Source organism: Echinops telfairi, unplaced genomic scaffold (assembly GCF_000313985.2).
Source record: "Echinops telfairi isolate 266 unplaced genomic scaffold, ASM31398v2 ScPeMD7_7466;HRSCAF=8504, whole genome shotgun sequence".
NCBI lineage: Eukaryota > Metazoa > Chordata > Mammalia > Afrosoricida > Tenrecidae > Echinops > Echinops telfairi.
In genome coordinates, this window is record NW_022111366.1 from 5,299,968 (window position 1) to 5,317,965 (window position 17,998).

The 17,998-nt window shown below is 44.5% G+C and overlaps 1 pseudogene; it reads right to left on the bottom strand.

The window, feature by feature from the left end:
- Positions 1–13,796: 13,796 nt before the first annotated feature.
- LOC101642512 lies at positions 13,797–14,671 on the bottom strand (annotated as a pseudogene).
- Between the last annotated feature and the right edge of the window lie 3,327 nt (positions 14,672–17,998).

Below are 17,998 nucleotides of genomic sequence, written 5' to 3' on the forward strand. Positions count from 1 at the left end.
CCACCACCACCACTCTAGCCACTCCCCACCCTTCACCCCCGAAACCCTTCTCCTTGTCCCTCGAAGTTCATCAGTCCTGAGTTTCATGTACTGAAACACGGACAAACATACAGCACAACTTCATGAAGGTGACCTCCAATGACATAATTCCGATAAGCTAGACCCTAATATGAGCCAACAAAAACAAAACAAAAATACAGAAAATGTTAAAAACCAGATCAGGTCTAGCAAGCACCAGCAGGGGATCAACTGACGAAGTTTGAACTGTTCAAATCAGATGTGTGTCTTTGATCTTCTGTACTCATCCCTCTGTCTATCTTAGGCTTTCTGGAAGATGGTGACCTGCCACAGATCTGGAGAAGATGTGTGTGGTTCTCGAGAGGCCTCCTCATCTTTCGTGGTCTATGAGTCTGAGACCCAATCTTTCTGTAAACCTGAAGATAACCAGTTAGCTTACAATCTTTATTTAGTATCTGGTTCTTCCCATATCACACGCTATGGGTATGAGTGAAGAACTGAAGGTGGGCCCGGTGAGGCAATGCAGCACCTAACCCTTCCTGACGCGGAGCTGTTGACTTTCTGAAGACCAGTAGCTTTCAGGGGCCAGCTGGAGTTGTGGAGCTCTGATCAAGATTTCAGCAATAGTGAAATTGGGCAAACACCCTACATTCCTAATTATTTCCATTTCATAGATACAAATGTTGAAGCAAGATGACTTGTTCAGTGTCTTTAGCCAGCCTATGGCAAAACCCGGGACAGAACCAGTAAGTTTCTACCCCCTCTTCCATCTGGATTTTTCTCAGAAAAGTCTCTTTTCTATTCTGCATACCACTGAAAATCCAGGCCTTAACTCATCACTGACAACTTTAAACACAAAGCCAAACCCAATGCTATCAAGTCCATTCTGACCCATAGCAACTGTGAAGGGCAGAGGAGAATTCCCCCTTTGAGTTTCCAAGTCTGTAAATTTTTCCAGGAGTAGACAGCCTCATCTTTCTCAGGCAGAGAGACCAGTAGGTTCAAACCACTGGCCTTGTGAATAGTGGCTCAATGTGTCGTCTATTATGCCACCAGCATTTCCTCTGCTAACAACTACTCCCTCGGTAACGGCAGAGGTTCTTAGTCTGCCGCAGGACATTGCTGGAGCGCACAGGTCATCGGCCCCTTGTCTGTGTGGTTTCAGTGGTCCTCTGCACTAGTGAAGGAACAGGAAATGACCAAACTTCGGGAGAGCATTACATCCTTTTAGAGCAAGAAGAGACTTAGAAATTCAGTGTGATTTAGTAAACGTTTACTGAAAGAATAACTACATTAAATTGTGCAACTCACTCAAAGGTCATACATCTTAAAAACAAAAGCAAAATCCAAAAATGATGGCATGCATTCTTCAGTAACCTGGTATTTCGCCAATGACCCTAACTAAACACTCGACTTGCAGTAGACCATGTATTCATCAGCATCCAAGTCCCACACCTGAAAGCCAAAGCCACTTCTAGCTTTCACCGTTGACACAGAAGTGTGGGCTCTGAAGTCAGTCACACCTGTGCTCATATTCCAGTTCTCCACGTCCTAGCTGTGTGACCTTGAGTAAATTACTTAGCCTCTCTGCGGCTTCATGTTCTCATCAGTAAATCAGGGGTTAACAGTACTTCCTACTTGATAAGGTTATTGTGAGAATTAAATGAAATAATACATGTGTAGACCTTAGGCACATGTAGTGCCTAGCAAAAAGCTAGCAATTTGTGTGGTAATGGTTTTTATTAAATCATTACTTCTTATTGTTTTCACAGAGTAAGAAAGTGACTTGGGGACAGGGCAAGAATTTGCAACAGGTTTAACAAGAGCAGTGGGTTTAAAGCATCTCTGTGTTATTATTATTTAGTAAATCAAGAGGCATCTTTTCTCCAGTCCTTGTTCTGTGACATGGGAGGAAATACTTTGGCCCCTGCAGTGGTAGATTTGAAGAAATCTAAGGCCATTGTCTTTCTCAACACCGTCACTCACACTCAGTGTTGTCCTGTACCAACATAAAATATATCTCTGGACACTTGCTAGTAAGACAGGCTCTCCGACCTACCCCAGAACGACACGTGATCAAGATCTGCACTGCCCCCAGGATTCCAGACGATTCAACTGTCCAGTGACGTTTGAGAAGAATCATCTTAGAGTAGTGTTTCTCAAGGTGTGGTCTCCGACCCAGCAGCATCAACATCATTTGGGAACTGGTGCGAAACATACACCCTCAGACTCCGTGCCAATCCGACTGAGTCAGAACCTCGTGGGGCAGCCTAGTGCTCTGTGCTTGCCCGAGCTCACCGAGGACTGGGGTACAGCTCAGGTTTGAGGATCACGGCCTCAGCCTTCTCACAGGGGTCTTTTCGTCCTCAGGGAAAGCTCAAGGATTTAATCCAAGTAGTCATACATTTCACCTGGGATGGCGTGTGGTTCTATATTCCCCTGTAAGAAATGTTCTACAAAAAAATCATATCAATCTAAACGAGGGAGTGTGCAGAGTGGAGATCCAAAGCCCATCTGTAGACAACTGGACATCCCCTTACAGAAGGGTCACAAGGAAGAGACGAGTGAGTCAGGGTGCAGTGTAGCACCGATGAAACATACAACTTTCCTCTAGTTCTTTAATGCTTCCTCCCCCCACCCCCCAACCATGATCCCAATTCTAACTTACAAATCTGTCTAGACCAAAGCATGTACACGGGTACAGATAAGAGCCAGAAACACAGGGAACCCAGGGCAGATAAACCCCTCAGGACCAATAATGAGAGTAGTGATACCAGGAGGGGAAGGGGAAGGTGGTGGGAGATAGGGGGAACCGAACGCAATGATCTACCTATAACCCCTTCCCCGGGGGATAGACAACAGAAAAGTGGGTGGAAAGAGACATTGTTCAGTAAGACATGAAAAAATAATAATATATAAACTATTAAGGGGGAGGGAGGGAGGGGGAGGGGAAAAAAGAGGAGCTGATACCAAGGGCTCAAGTAGAAAGCAAATGTTTTGAGAATGATGAGGGTAACAAATGTACAAATGTGCTTGACAAAATGGACGTATGTATGGATTGTGACAAGAGCTGTATGAGCCCCTAATAAAATTCTTTTTGAAAAAGAACACATAAAAAAACAAACAAGAAATGTTCTAAAAAGCAACCAATGGGCTTTGATGACAACAAAGGGAAAAACACAACGTTTCTACAGATAAGAAGTCCAGGTTCTATTTCTCTATCAGCTTTGCATGATCCCAGGCCATATGCCTGGGATGCTTCAGATTTACTTTCACATCACTTCCCAAGACATCCCAACTGCTCCCCGCACAGCAGTAATGTGAGCGAGAGCAGGCCGTTTTCCCCATTTCTTTCTCTGCAGATCCAGAATGAAACATTTCATAGGGAAAAAGCCATGAAAGATCTGAGAGGCAGAGAGAGCAGCGATAAAATTGAGGCGCATTGAATGGTCTCTGTTAGCTTTCCATCCTGGCTCCCTGTTGTGATCTTTTCCTCTCTCCACAACAGCCACTTGACACCTCTCCTTTCTTCAATCCTCTTGCAATCCCTCCACCCTTTCTTCTCCTCTCCACTTCTAAATTAGCTTGCTTCAGCCTTCACTGAGCAGAATGAAGCAGAACAATCAGGCATTCGCCTTTTATCTCCAAAACAATCTGCTACCCTCCTCTGTGCCCTTCCTCTCTTCCTTCTCTCTGGGGGGAAGACGTGCCCAGCTCCTACCAGCCTCTCCATCCCTCCTGTCCTGCTCAAACATCCCTCCTCTGAGCCAGCACCAGCCATCTCTTTTCCTCTACTCCGTTCTTCATCCTCTCAGCACACAACCCATACATCAGGATGTTCTCCCTTAAAAGAAAAAAAAAAAGCCCTCTAAACCTAACAACCTCTCCAACTACCACCTGCTTTCTCTTTGCCCGTTCTCAGCAAACTTGTTGACAGCCTTGTCTGGCGTTATTTCGTGTAGTGATGTTGGTGCACTGTAGAGGAGAGGAAGGTAGGGGTCTGAGTAACCGCCTGGAGGGAGACTGCTAGGGCTCTGACCCGCTCTGCAGCTGTCTAGCTGTGTGGTCTCGGGCGGACTGTTTATCCTCTCTCGACCTGGAATCTTTATCTGTGAAATGACGATAAAGCTATAATGTACGTCGTCAATATTACGTGAGCGAATACATCGAAAGCCCTGAACATAAACCAGATACCCTGACTCCATTTACCAGCATGGTTAGGTTCCAAAGATCAGGTTGTTACATGAAAACCAACATTAGGTGAAAATTCAGATCACAAAACAGAAGATGGCTACACGATTGCATAACTGCCAAACCACCGAGACGCCTGGCCCAATCAAGTTACACTTGACTGAGTATTAGAGCCAGTGTTACTCTGACCTTGCACTTCAGCATTCATTATTCGACGCCTTAGATAAAGGAGTCTGTCTAATGATCTCAAAGGAAGACGATTACAATTTGGCAAAAGCCAGGTGTAGTTGGTGATGTGCAAAATTACAAAATACTGTTGTAAATGCAAAATGTTGGATAACAAGATAGTGGATGGTGAAGAGTCAGGGTATTCTATTATAAGTCTCTCAACGTAACCAGTTATAGTCCCCCAATTATACCAAAGACAGTGTTCCTGTCAATGTCTCTGATGATTCTGGGTTGTTAAATCTAATGTTTGGCTCTCTGGTCTTCCATCCTTGTCTTCTCGATAGCGTTCACTGCAGGTGTCTTCACTACCTCCTTCCTGACAGTTTCTTCTCTCAGTTTCCAGTACCTCCCACACCCTGTGACCCTGGCCCAGCCTCTTGGAGTTCGTCTCTGCTTCTGTGGATCTCAGGGATGATCGAAGCTTTGTGGGCTGCTGCCGCCGCCATACAATTCAAACCCACCAAGTTGTGACACCAGGGAACCTTTTTGTATGAACACATAACCTTTCCTCTTTTTTATTTGATGATTGATTGTACTCTTTCCCAAAGTCCTCAGGATGCAGGACTAGAAGGTAACAGTACAGGGATGGTTGTCATTTAAAGCAGAGAGCATACACTTCAGAGCAGAGAGAGGTCCTGTGGGAGGAAGTGCCTTTCAATAACCCAAGGCAGATGCCCTTCAAGTCTGGGATAAAGTTTCTAGATCGATCCTAGTAGAAACCCTGGTGTTAGAACTGAGACAAGGAAATATTCTGATCAGAAAGAAGCTGAATTCTTATTTTAGTTTCGATCTCTCTGATTTCCTAAACTCTTGCTTCTTCCTTACATTTTTTTAGAGAAGCCAAGCCTTAGACTAAGTAGCCAGAGTTGATAAAAAGCCAAGGCACCTTTCTCGTGGCCGTAGATAAAGGAGCCTGTCCAAGGGTCTCAAAGGGAGACCGTCACAATTTGGCAAAAGCCATTGACGTCTTGACCTCCTACTGTTAGAGGCACCTCTGGGCGTAGCCTGGACGCCGGTTCTGTAACAGGGCACGGGAGGGGAGGTGGGTATTTGCACAGAGCATGTGCAGACCATGGGATATATTGGGATGACAGGTCCCCAAATCCCTTGCTCCCCCCAGCAGAAGTTCTCCTGCCACTGGCAGACATTTCCCTGTGATCTTGCGCGTGTGCTTCAAAGCAGCTGGCGGGGAGAGAAGCCTCAGACCCAGCCATGCTGGCTGGTGGGCCTTTCTCTCTCTCCTGGGAGACTCGCAGTACAATTTTCTATGCCCCAAACAACCCATTCTGTGCCTCTCGGGGTAGATCTTTATTTCGGGAAGGCAAAGACCTGAAACTCCGCTAACAGTTCTGTGGACACTTCCCTGTGCAGGGAAACTGCCTTGTATGTACTTTCACCGGCTCCTTCAGATGGACTGTACGCAGAGAGCGCGGGGACAGCCCAGGAACAAGGGCTGCTTGGGGGTGAGTCAAGAGGGGAGGACTCAAACCTTTCTCTTACCTAGAGCGAGAGAGGGTCGTCCTCACCACAGTTCCTTTCGGGTCCACAGCCCCCCGTTTCCCTTGGACTAAGACACTCACCCTTCACCAACCGGCTGCTAAGGAGTCCAGTCAGATGCGGAAGCCATTTCCAAGTCTACACCATTCATACCATAGCTGAAATTGTGTGTTTTATGACAGGGATGTTTTCTTTTCCATTATAAATGTACAGTATATCTTTAAACCGTGGGATTCTTAGGTTTGGGGTCCTTGTTGAGAACGCTAATTGGTGTTTATAAGCAAAATGTCTATCAAATCTTGCTCAGAAATGTAAATGATGAGCTTGGGACACAGGCTTTTAGAAAGCAGCCCCTGGGTGCTGGAAGACCTGTGGGTTTGTGATCTAGGTAGGAGCGCCTTCATCTGCAGGGGGGCCCGAGGGCCCTTCCTGAGACACAGTGGCATTGTCTCCTGGCTTTTTGACTCCACCCAGCTCAGTGACCACAAAGGCATAATTTACCAAACACTGGAAGCTGGCGGCCATCTTATCCTGAATTCCACTCTCCCACATGGAAGAGAATGGAGAAAGAGACATTGGGATTTTCCCCAGAGGAGTGTCTTGAATTGTTTGGATTAATGTCCTGAAGAATAACTTGTGTGGTGTTGTGGGGGTTTTTTAAATTCTGAAACAGCATAGCATTAACACTCAAGGGAATCTGGGTTGCAGGGGTGGGGGCGAGGGGGGAAGTCATTCATGGTTCTAACATGGTAAAGAATTATGTTGTTTTTTTCCCTGGTCTTTCCTGTCTGTAACCAAAGGCAAATAATGTTAACATAGCAGCTCATAGAGGGAACTTTCTTAGTGTGCATTCGGCTTTCTTTGTTAGATATCTGTATATTAAACTAAACGAGCAGACTTAGAGTTTTGATCCTTTCACTTTGACACAGCAACAATTGTAAGTCTGCATATTGTAACTTGCATTTTCGTATTTGTGGGCGGGGGGTGGGGGTGAACCCTCACACTGGGGACCCTTCCTGGGCATTCAGCCCAGAAGCCTGGACGACTGCTCTGGCCGTCGCGGAAGTCCTCCCGCTCTACTGTCCTCTCTGCACTTTGACGGCAGCAGGGTCTGAGCGACGTCCTTTATACGCAGGCTGTAGTTCCCAAATGCGTCCTGAGGCCGCTGATACAATACGAACTTGTCCCTGGAAGAGCCCTATAGTCACGCAGATTTTTAAGGACAGGATAACATTAGGTTAGAGTGTATGAAATTAGCACAGTTCATTGCTTTTGACCCATTCTAAATAGTGCAAACGAGTATGCACCCCACTTGGACATTTACTGTGCATATTACTATATTAAAAACCTTTAAAAGTCCTATAATTAAAGATGTCTGTGATTAACCCAATGTTATGAAAATGCATTCATCTACATAATCTTTTCTGAGATAATACTTACCAAGGCACACTTCAGAAAACTAGGGACTGGGTAATTACAAAGAAATACAAGTCGTGAGTAGAAAAAAAAGCTAAATAAAATGTATTACTTTGGGTGCCGGGCACAACATCAAGGGCTCGTTCATGCCATCCAAATCGGACATGACTGGCGGGGTGAGTGAATGGCCCAGAAGCCACGGGCATGCTTTGTTCCTGGAAACGCCAGCCTATCTTTGATACTCAAAACCATCCTATTTTTTTAGACTCTCCTTCTACAGTGATTCCTTCTTAATTAATCTTGCCCCAAATTGGCTTTTTCTGAACTACCTTCTGTCCTTTTCCTCATCATAAAAATGCAGGGAGATTAAGAGGGGACAGCAATGTTTCACCCCATAGCCCTAAAATAACAGATACTAAATGAGCAGCATATAATTTCTCCACCTTCTCGTTATTGTAATTATTAGTTAGTTCACCTTTTCAGGGTATTATTACCATCCCAGTGCACCGGTGTTCATCTAACCTTCCTGATACTAATCGAGTCTGGCTGCTGAGAGGGCCGCCAGCACTGACCGCTGGTGCTGCGGGAGCATCACACAGGTGCCCAGGAAAGAGCAACGTGGATGCTGGAGGCACATGTAGATGGAAGTTGGTTTTGTTTTTTTCTAATACTATTTTACTTGCTTTCAGTGAAAGTTTACCCAGCAAATTAGGTTTCCATCTGACAATTTCTTGGTTTCTTTCTTTTTAAGTTCTGTAATTTTTTAAAGTTTTATTGGCATATAATTCACATGTCATACAATCCGGTAGCTCAACAACATTAAGAGGAGTTGTGCCGTCATCAGCACAATCCATTGTAGAACATTTCCTTCTTTCTTGTGCTCTTTGTTATTGGCTCCCCATTTCCCCACAACCTCTCCTGCATCCCCACAAAACTCACTGCCGTCGGGCCGATGCCGACTCCTAGTAGAACTACTCTCATAGTCCTGAGACTGTGACTGGGTAGGGGAGTAGAACGTGCTGCCTTTCTCCCTGGGAGCAGCTCGTGGTGTTGAACTGCTGGTCTTATGGGTGGCAGCCCAATGCATAACTGCTGTCGCCTGGGCTCCTGGCTATACCACCAGGAAACCATTAATCCAGTTAGTGCCTTTATAGATTGACCTAATCTGGATTTTCTATACAGAAAGAACACACAAAAGCAAACAAACAAATAAAAAGCGAACACTAACAAGGCCAAACCAAGAAAAAAAGAAACAAAAAGCAGAAAATATTAAAAATTCTAACAAATTAAAAATGTGTCAAAAGGGAGATCAAATAAGGTGTTAAACTTTAACCGAACTGCATCAGCAATAACCCATCCTCCAATGCAGTCTGCATGTTAGCAAGGCGATTCACATCCCTGGTTCATGGTCAGAGGGGATTCACCCAGGGCTGAATCCACATGTACTTCCTGTTCACTTGTTTTTTGGTTTTTAGACTGAAACAACTTTTAAAAGGGTCATAAGAGAGACCATATGACAATTTCTATACAAATTGTTCCATGACAGTATTACCCATTTTACAGCATGCCAAGGTTATCGTTAGTTGCATTCTGGTTGTTCCGTTTCAAGACTCCATTCTCCCCCTTGACTTCTCACGTTTGTTTAGAGTAATTGTGGTCCATTGGCTTCATACAGACGTTTCCTTAATGGAGCATCATTCCCATGGTGTTCCAATGTGGTATTTTATTCATAGATGACCACAGGGCATAGTTTTGGTTCAAGGTTTAAAGATTATCTCAAGGTAGGACTCTCCTAGTCTCAACTGGGCGAGTAAGTCTGGACTTTTCAAAAATGTGAGTTCTGGTGCATGTTTTCCTATTGTTCTTATTAGGGTCCATCTATTGTGGTCCTGATCAGAAGGGTGAGCAGTGGTAGTCAGGTACCATCTAGTTTTTTCTGGTCTCAGGGTAGTTGACGCCATTGCTCATGTAGGTTATTAGTGCTTGGGACTAGTTTCTTCCTTAGACTTAGATTACTTCTTACTCTGTTAATTCTGATGAGTATAAACCAATTGCTGTATCTTCAATGGCTGCCACAAACTTTTTGTATCATCTCACTGGAATGCAAAACATAAACTTTGTGGATGATATCATACCAATTGACTGAGTTGTCCCATGAAACTAAGAACTTAAGTTTTCCAACCCAGAAAGCCAATCATGCAAGTCATTTGGTTGTGTCTGAGAAATATCTGTAATTGTTTTCTCTACACTTGTATGCATGCATACACATATTTGTATGTAAATGTGGCTACAGATACTCCTATCTGTGCATAATATGTATCCACATGTACCTACCCATGCACGTATGAGGGGGTGCCCCCCCCAAAAAACAGAAAAATCTCTGCTGGCAGAGCTTTCATAGCATGAATTTTTCCTGGTAGGTGACCATTGAGCAACTCACTCTGAGGTAGTGCACCCCTGTGGCATTGCCTGGGAAGGTTCCCTCTGGTCAGAGTGAATGTTCAGGTAAGAGCTATTTCACTCAAACCTACTGTTTTGTAATAGCTGAATTAAGAGAACAGCATGTGGCTGTGAAAAAAAATGCCACAGAAACTGTCGTGATGTTGAACACAGCTTACAAAGACACGCTATCGGAAAACTCAAGTGTATGAGTGGTTTTCTTGTTTCAAAAGGGTGAAATGTCGATCGATGACAAACCTTCTTCTGGATGTCCGTCAACTTCCCAAACAGATGAAAATGTCGACTCATAGTGCATTTGGAGTTTGTTCCACCAGGTCAGACTGTTAATCAAGCTTTCTATGGAGAGGTTCTGAAAAGATTGCGTAATAGTGTGCAACAAAAAAGGCCTGATTTGTGGCAGACAGGGGACTGGTTTTGCCACCAGATGGGGGACTGGATTTGCATGTGCTCATGCAGCCATCTCAATGTGCCAATTTTTGGCAAAAAACATCATGCCTCTCTTACCCCACACACCTTACTCACCTTACCTCACTCTGTGCGACTACTTTTTGTTTCTGTGAATGAAGAGGGACATGAAAGGACAGTGATTTGATGACACAGAAGAGTAGAAGAAAAGAAAGAGTGAGGTACTGTCAGCCATCCAAACAGTTTGAAAAATGTTTCCAAGAATGGAATTGTAGATTTGACAAATGTATTAAGTATAAGGGAGAATACCTTGAAGGTGATAAGGTTGTTTTGTGGGGGAAAAAACAAAATACATAGGTTTGAAAATAAAAATTCCGTTTTTGTGGGGTTACCCCCTTATCTATGCCTATACACCTACATATGTGACCATACACTTTTTTTCTTTTTTGTATTGTTGGTGTAATCACAAGATCATTGCAGCTAGATTTTTCATTTGTTTTTCCCCCAGACACTAGAGCCAAATGTCTAATAAAGAGAGTGGAATTGTTGGACGGTGGTGGATTCAGAGGGGGGACAAGGAGACAGTGACACGGCCAAAAATAAGTCCTCAAAGTGTCCATTGTTTCCCCCACTGACTCTTTATGGCTCCCCCCACCCCCTGGTGATAGTCCTTAACAGGGTGAAAGTTCATCAGTATGAGCTATCTGTGGAGTGACGAGGGAATTTAGCATCATCCTGGAGATCTGGTCGTTTATCAACTGTTAATTAAATGTGAATAGGAGTTATGATAATACTTGGTACAGTGGAGGAAGAAAATTGAAAGGTTGGCGCTTCTCTATGGGAATGTAGAGTTAATTTAATAAAAGTGGTTAATTGTCACTGGGTGGGGTTAAATGACACTTAACGGGAACCGTGACCTATTTATGCTCCTGAAAGGCACTACCCAGAGTGACGGTATCTACCAAAGAAAGTCTTGGACTCCCAAGGGCATTGCTACAAACTCATAATTGCCAGGAAGATTGAGAATGAGTCTCTTCAATTTCTCATCATGAAAGTGAAAATAAAACCCTTGACTTAGGCTCATCAAAAGGGTAAACACTGATAAAACCTGAGCAAGCCATATTGTCCTAGATCCTCACATTTCATTTGTCCTCTATCCGTAAAAGTTATTTTCATAATATATATGGAGTTCTCTGAGAATGTCTTCGTGTCCTAGAACTAAGCTGGAGAGCTGATAACAATAGAAATCTATGGTCGTATAGTTTTAAAGCCTGAGAGCCTGAGATCAGGTGTCAGCCGTGCTGAGTCCCTCTGAAGGCTCGAAGAGAGAATTGTTCCATACTTGTCTCCTAGCTTCTGGTGACAGCAAATGATTTTTGGTGTGTCTTGTTTGTAATGCATTTTAACTTGGCTATGCAAATCTCTCTGTGTGTGTCTCTTCTCTTCTTTTATGATCATACCAGTCATATAAGATTGGAGCTTTGGTGGTATGCTGACCAAAAGGTCAGCAGTTCAAACCTACTAGCTGCTCCACAGAAGGAAGATGTGGTAGCCTGCTCCCACAAAGTTTAGTCTTAGAAAACTGATGAGGTGGTTCTACTTTGTCCAGGGTTTCTCAACTTTCCTCATGTTGTGGTGACCCCCCCCCCCAACCATAAAATTATTTTCATTGCTACTTCATAACTGTAATTTTGCTAATGTTATGAATCAGGTGACCCCTGTGAAAGGGTCGTTTGACCCCCAAAGGGGTTGCGACCCACAGGTTGAGAACCACTGTCTTATAGGGTCCCTATGAGTGAGAATTGGTCATGTAGAATCAGGAGTCACCCTACTCCAGTAGTGGAGTGCTGGTGGAATAGTGGTTACGAATTTGGCTGCAATCTGCAGTGTCAGCGGTTTGAAACCACCAGCCCCTTTGTTGGGGAAAATGGGGTTCTCTATTTTGGTAAAGAGTTACAGTCTCAAAAACGCACAGAGGCAGTTTTACCCTGTCTAATAGAGTTACTATGGGTCGGATCGACTCGGTGGCATTGAGTCCACTCCAGTAGATCCTCGTGTTGACCTCACTCTTATCACCCTCTAAGACCCAACATGCACTCCTCAACAGTGTCAGGTTCCAAAGACTAATTTGTTATATGAGAATGGGGGATGACCATATAAGAACACAAAAATGAGGACAACTACACATTTTTGTCATAACTATATAACTGTCGTGTGCATATCCTATCTTTACATAACTACCAAACCACGGAAAATCGTGGCCTATCCAAGTTGACACGTAATCTAAACTATCACTGACAGAGTTACTCTCTTAGCACCTTGGCATTCATTGATGTACGTCATTAATTCAAAAAATCAGTAGATTTTCACTGTTGTTACAAATGTAAACTAATGAACAATATGATAAATAATGAAGCAGTCGGTGTATTTCTGAACAGAGTCACATCGATAGGTACAGAGCTTAGGACTTCAATCTATGTTTTGGGAGCATATAATTTAATTAATAACAGAAAGCAATGGGAAAGTGGTAGTGGGTACCGCTGCTTTGATTCAGCTGTACAATCGATGGAAAGAAGGTGGAATTTGAAACCTGAATGGCCTGAATTTAACTTCCCTTTCCAAATGTATTGTCTCGTCCTATGGCAATTAGTTTCTCTGAAACTTGAGTTCCTTCATTTGCTCAATGAAGATCATAAATGGACCTATCAGAGCTGCCATAGGCGCCAAGGGTACACAGTGGAAAGGATCATCATGGCACTGGTATTGATGGCAGCACTGAGCTCTCTTCTATTGCCAGGTAAATTTGTAGATTGAATGAAGAAGCTTCTCTGACCAACTGCAATAAGATAACTTTCTTTGAGAGGACTCTTAGTTTTTTCCAACTTTTTAGTGTGAATCAGGTGAGGGTTTACAAAGCACACCATCAGTTTCCCATTCAACGTATATACATTTTGTTCCAACTCATCCATTTCCATTCTCAGTGTACTTTCACTGATCCCACGTCTCTGTGTTTCCGGTTTCCATTCCTCCTTCTTTCCTCACCTCCTGTCCTCGGTTAAATGTTACCCTTTCCATCCAAATGGTCGATTGTTCTAACACAGGGTGAGTTCAGTTCTAGACCTGAAGGGTGACCGAGGGCCATAGTCTTGGCGGTCCCTCAGTCTCTAGCCCTGGTCTCTTGTGATCCTGAGTTTTGTTCCATATTTTTCTCCCATTCTATCCAGGACCTTCTCATGGGATCCTAGGACCATCTAGTTCTTCTGGTCTTGGGGATGCAGGGACGGATATTGGTGTGGTCCACTAGCCCTCTGGGCTGTTCCCATACGTCTGTCATGGACGTGGTTTGCTTCCCAGTGGACAGCTAGCTCCCCAAAGGTGTTTGTGGTGCTTCACCTTGGTGAAGCGGAGACATCAATCACAAAAGGTGGAAAAAGAGAGCCACAAAACCAGGGCACATTTCCAGAGTAGAGACATAGTTAATTAAATAGGGTCATTAAAATGTGAGGAAGTTATAGGCAAGCTGTTGTGTCTGCTGCTGGCGTCCTCTCAGGCTCTACTGTCATGGGGCCTAGCTGCAGGGCTCACTCTCGCAAGAGCTTGTGTTTGATGGAAGAGCTCAGAGCAGAGATGAACGAAGGGGGGTGGCGGTGGCACGAGCCTGCAACTCCTGCAGCTCATCATCATGGGCCCACTCAATGTTGCCCCACGCAGGATTCCTCCTCCAAGCATGACGGCAGCACAGCCTGCTCCCCCAACAGGCACAGATCCATCAGGCTCCAGGTCAGCACCATGGACCTGAGCTGGGCCACCCCAAGCTCCCTCCCTTGGAGGGTGCACGTGTTGTAAGAGGCCAGATGACTGGCAAGAGTCTCCTGCGTCTTGGCTGCTATGCTGGGGGCCCAAGATGCTGGTGGAGACACTCGTCTCCAAGCCTTATCTCGCCTCTGCCCACCCAATAACGTGATCCCACTCAGTCCTCCGAAGTTCCACTCCTGTCTCTGGATCGTCCACCCTATAGTAAGGAGATGGTGTCAGAGTCCAGAAGCCTCAGAGCTGCTGGGATCAGCTGGTCCTTGCTTCACTGGGTTGAGTTGTCCAAAGATGTGTTTGCACAAGGGGGTCAGGTACATGGTGTCGAACTTGGTGGTATCTTGCTGAGAGTCCCATTCAGTGGACACTGCGGTAGCCAGGGCCTCCCAGAGGACAGTAAAGAGCTTGGCTTGGGGTGTTTTCAGCTTTCTATTGTCCAGCTTTATCTAAAAGCCACTTTCACCCTGGATGATGCTAACATTCTGGTAAAAGCGCTTCCTTTCTAATGGGATGGGTGGGTGGGTGCTTAGGCTCTGCCCTGGAGCTGAGGGGTGGGCCTGGACACCAATGGGTCGATGAGGTATCCCAGGGGTCCTATCAGGGGCAGCGCTCCCAGTTCCGCCAAGTGGAGGCGGCTGCAGCACATCGCACCTGAGAAACTTGGAGGATGCTGAGGCGAAACCTGAGCGCTACACACGTTTCTAGCATGCAAGCTATTAGAAAACGCCTCATAGACTACCAGGTCCATCTGCTGCCATGGGTGTTGCCATCATTCTCATGACATTAGCAGCCAACATAGTTTTTTTTTTTAAAGGACCAAAGATCTATCTAACTGGGCTTTCAAACGGATTCATGCTGGGAGGGGCCTTCAGGTCAGTCCCGAGCAATAGTGACCTTAAATACAGCGGAACCAACACGGAGCACCGCCCGGCCCTGTGCCACCCTCACACCTGTAGCTAGGTTGGAGCCCAGTCTTGCAGCCACTGTGTCAATCCATCTCATCCAGGGCCTTTCTTTTTCCGCTGCCCCTCTATCAAGCATGATGTCCCTTCCCAGGGAGTGGTCTCTCCTGATAGCACGTCCAAAGTATATGAGATGAATCTTGCCATCTCAGCCTCTAAGGAACATTCTGGCTAAACTTCTTCTAAGACAGGTGTGCGTGTTCTTTTGGCAGTGCACGGTACTTTCAATACTCTTCGCCAGCACCATAATTCAAACTATTTTTAGGTTGCCAGTTTCTAATAGATAAATTATTAACCATAAAAACCTCAAGTTCACTGTCATTGAGTCGATGCTGACTCATAGGAAAGTCAGACCTTACAGGACAGGGCAGAACTACAGCTTCCTCCTGTGGGTTTTCAAGGCTTTAAATCCTGTGGAAGCAGACAGCCTCATCTTTCTCTCCAGAACCACAGGTGGGTTTGCACCACTCATCTTGTGGTTAGCAGCTCAGCGTGTAGCCCACTGCACCACCAGGCTCCTAGATAAATTACTAAAGCAATAAAATGCTGAACTTTCACAGGTTTGCCAATAAGTAATTATAGTTTTATTAATACTAGCTCTAAATATGCCACTTATTCTAACAAATATGTGGTGTGAAGGCAAATGCTAATTTTGTGCGACAGAAAGTATGGTACCTATTTTTAAAATCTGTCAGCTCTTCAGATCTTTGCTCTTAAGGCTAGCACAATGGTAAAGGAATGAGCTGTAGGATGGTGGTTTCCATTAACATTTCCAAAAGGTGTCTAACTGAAGAAGGTGCTCAGTTTACTAGAAAGTTCTAGAGGCTTCTCATTCTGCTCACCGGGGCTCCGGGGAATGGAGACAGCTCTCTAATCATTGCCCGAGGCCGGTTGTGAATGGTACATAGAGTTCTGAAGAACATTTTTGTTCTCACTTAAGGAAAGACAAGTGATGTATAATTTCCAGTGCACATTCACTGGGGCACAGGCTCTCACTGTGAGAACGCTACAGAAAGTGCAAACCATTGATCCAGGACACAGGTTTAAGTTAACAGCTTTATGGGAACATCAGATTGAAAGATGCCTGTTCAGCCATCAGTGAAGACAGAGCCAGATTAAACCTAAAGAAAACAATCTTGTGTTTTCACTGTCAGTTTTCAAAACTCATGTGGATTTTGAAAGCACAGAAAAGTGCAAAAGAAGATATCAAAGACTTTACTCTCTAACCCAGATATAATCCTCGTCAATCTGTCCTTCTTTTTTTATCTCTGCATATGTATTTGATAGATGACATCATATGACACATACTCTTTTTTTTAAATGATTTTTCACTTAGCTTTGAGAATATTTTACCATGCAAATAATTCTTCAATAATGGTTTTGGGGGTTTTTTCTTCACAATTCACTGTTGGGTAGTCATTGCATTGCTGTACTTACCCAACGATGTCAGTGGTTCAAAACCACCAGCTGTTCCCCAGGAGAAAGACGAGGCTACTTGCTCCTGTGAAGATTTACAGCCTTGAGAACCCTACGTAAGGTCACTGTGAGTTGACATAATGGCAGTGGGTTTGGTTGTGGGGAGTAGTATTGCGTAATCCGATGCACCTATTTCACTCACTCAATTCCCTTTTGTTGACTATGTGCCCATATTACTAGACTAACTGTACAGTAATGAACCTCCCTGTAAAAGCGTCCTGTTGATTCCTTAGGATGGATTTCCTGGATCACAGGGGCTGTGCACACTGTAAGTCCTCTGGTGCTGTTGTTAGTTGCTTTCCAGTCACCCAGGTGTGCAGAGTAGACCTGGCCCATGGGGTTTCCAGGGCTATGACCTTCCAGATGCAAATCCTCTCACCTGTGTTCTGTGGCACCACTGGCGGGTTTTAAACAACCGTCCTTTGGGGCTTGTAGTTGAGTGCTTAAGTGTTTGTGTCACCCAGGGACTCTCCCCTCACCCTGAAGTTCATATTAATGGATACTTCTACCAGTCATCTAAGGAGCCCTGGTGGCATTGTAGATTACATGTTGGGCTATGAACTGCAAAGTCAATAGTTGGAACCCACCAGCCAACTCCAAGGAGAAAAGTGAGGCTCTCTGTTCCTGTAAAGATTCACAGCTTTGGAAACTCTCTATAGGATCTCTATGAGTCTGAGTCAACTTGATGCAAGTAGGTTTGGCTGTTTTTTACCAGCCACTTAGACTCCCCAGTGGGAAAATTTAATTTACATCTTTCCAGGGCCAGCCCTCAGCCCCAAAAACAATTTATAGAGAAAAAGGGAAAAATTTGCCTTCAAATATTCATCTCTAACTTCCAAATCTCTTCCTATTTCTGGGATTTTCCTTGTGTGTTAAGTTTCTTCTTCTAAATTTTTCATTCACATCTACTCTCAAGAAATGAACTAATACACCCATTTTTGTCTTCAGCAATCGTGTTGGGAAGGTGAGTATCAACGAGTGCTGGCTTCTAAGAACAAAGTGTTCTTGTGATAAGGGAGGCCTTGAGTAGAGTCCAAAGTCCATCTGCTATCGTAATACTTAACGTATAAGTATATCTACAGTTGTCTCTATCCCTTTCATTATAAATTACAAAATGGGTGGATAAGCAAAAGAGGTGAAGAGAGTGGATGGTGCCTGGCTATCAAAAGATATAGTGTCTGTGGTCTTAAAGGCTTGAGGTTAAACAAGCAGCCATCCAGCAGGGAAGCAAATAAGCCCAATGGAAGAAGCACACCAGCCTGTGTGATCGTAAGGTGTCGACAGGATCAGGTATTAAAAGATTCAAAACAAACAACTATATTGAGAGAGTTTCGAGTGGAGACTCAAAGCTCATCTGTAGACAATTGGATATCCCCCCACAGAAGGGTTATAAGGAAGGGATGATTCAACCAAGGTGCAGCAAAGCACTGACAAAAAACACGTCATTCCTCTAGTTCCTGAATGCTCCCCCTCTCCCCCCACTACTATGACCCAGTTCTACCTTACAAATCTGGTTAGACCGGAGAACACACATT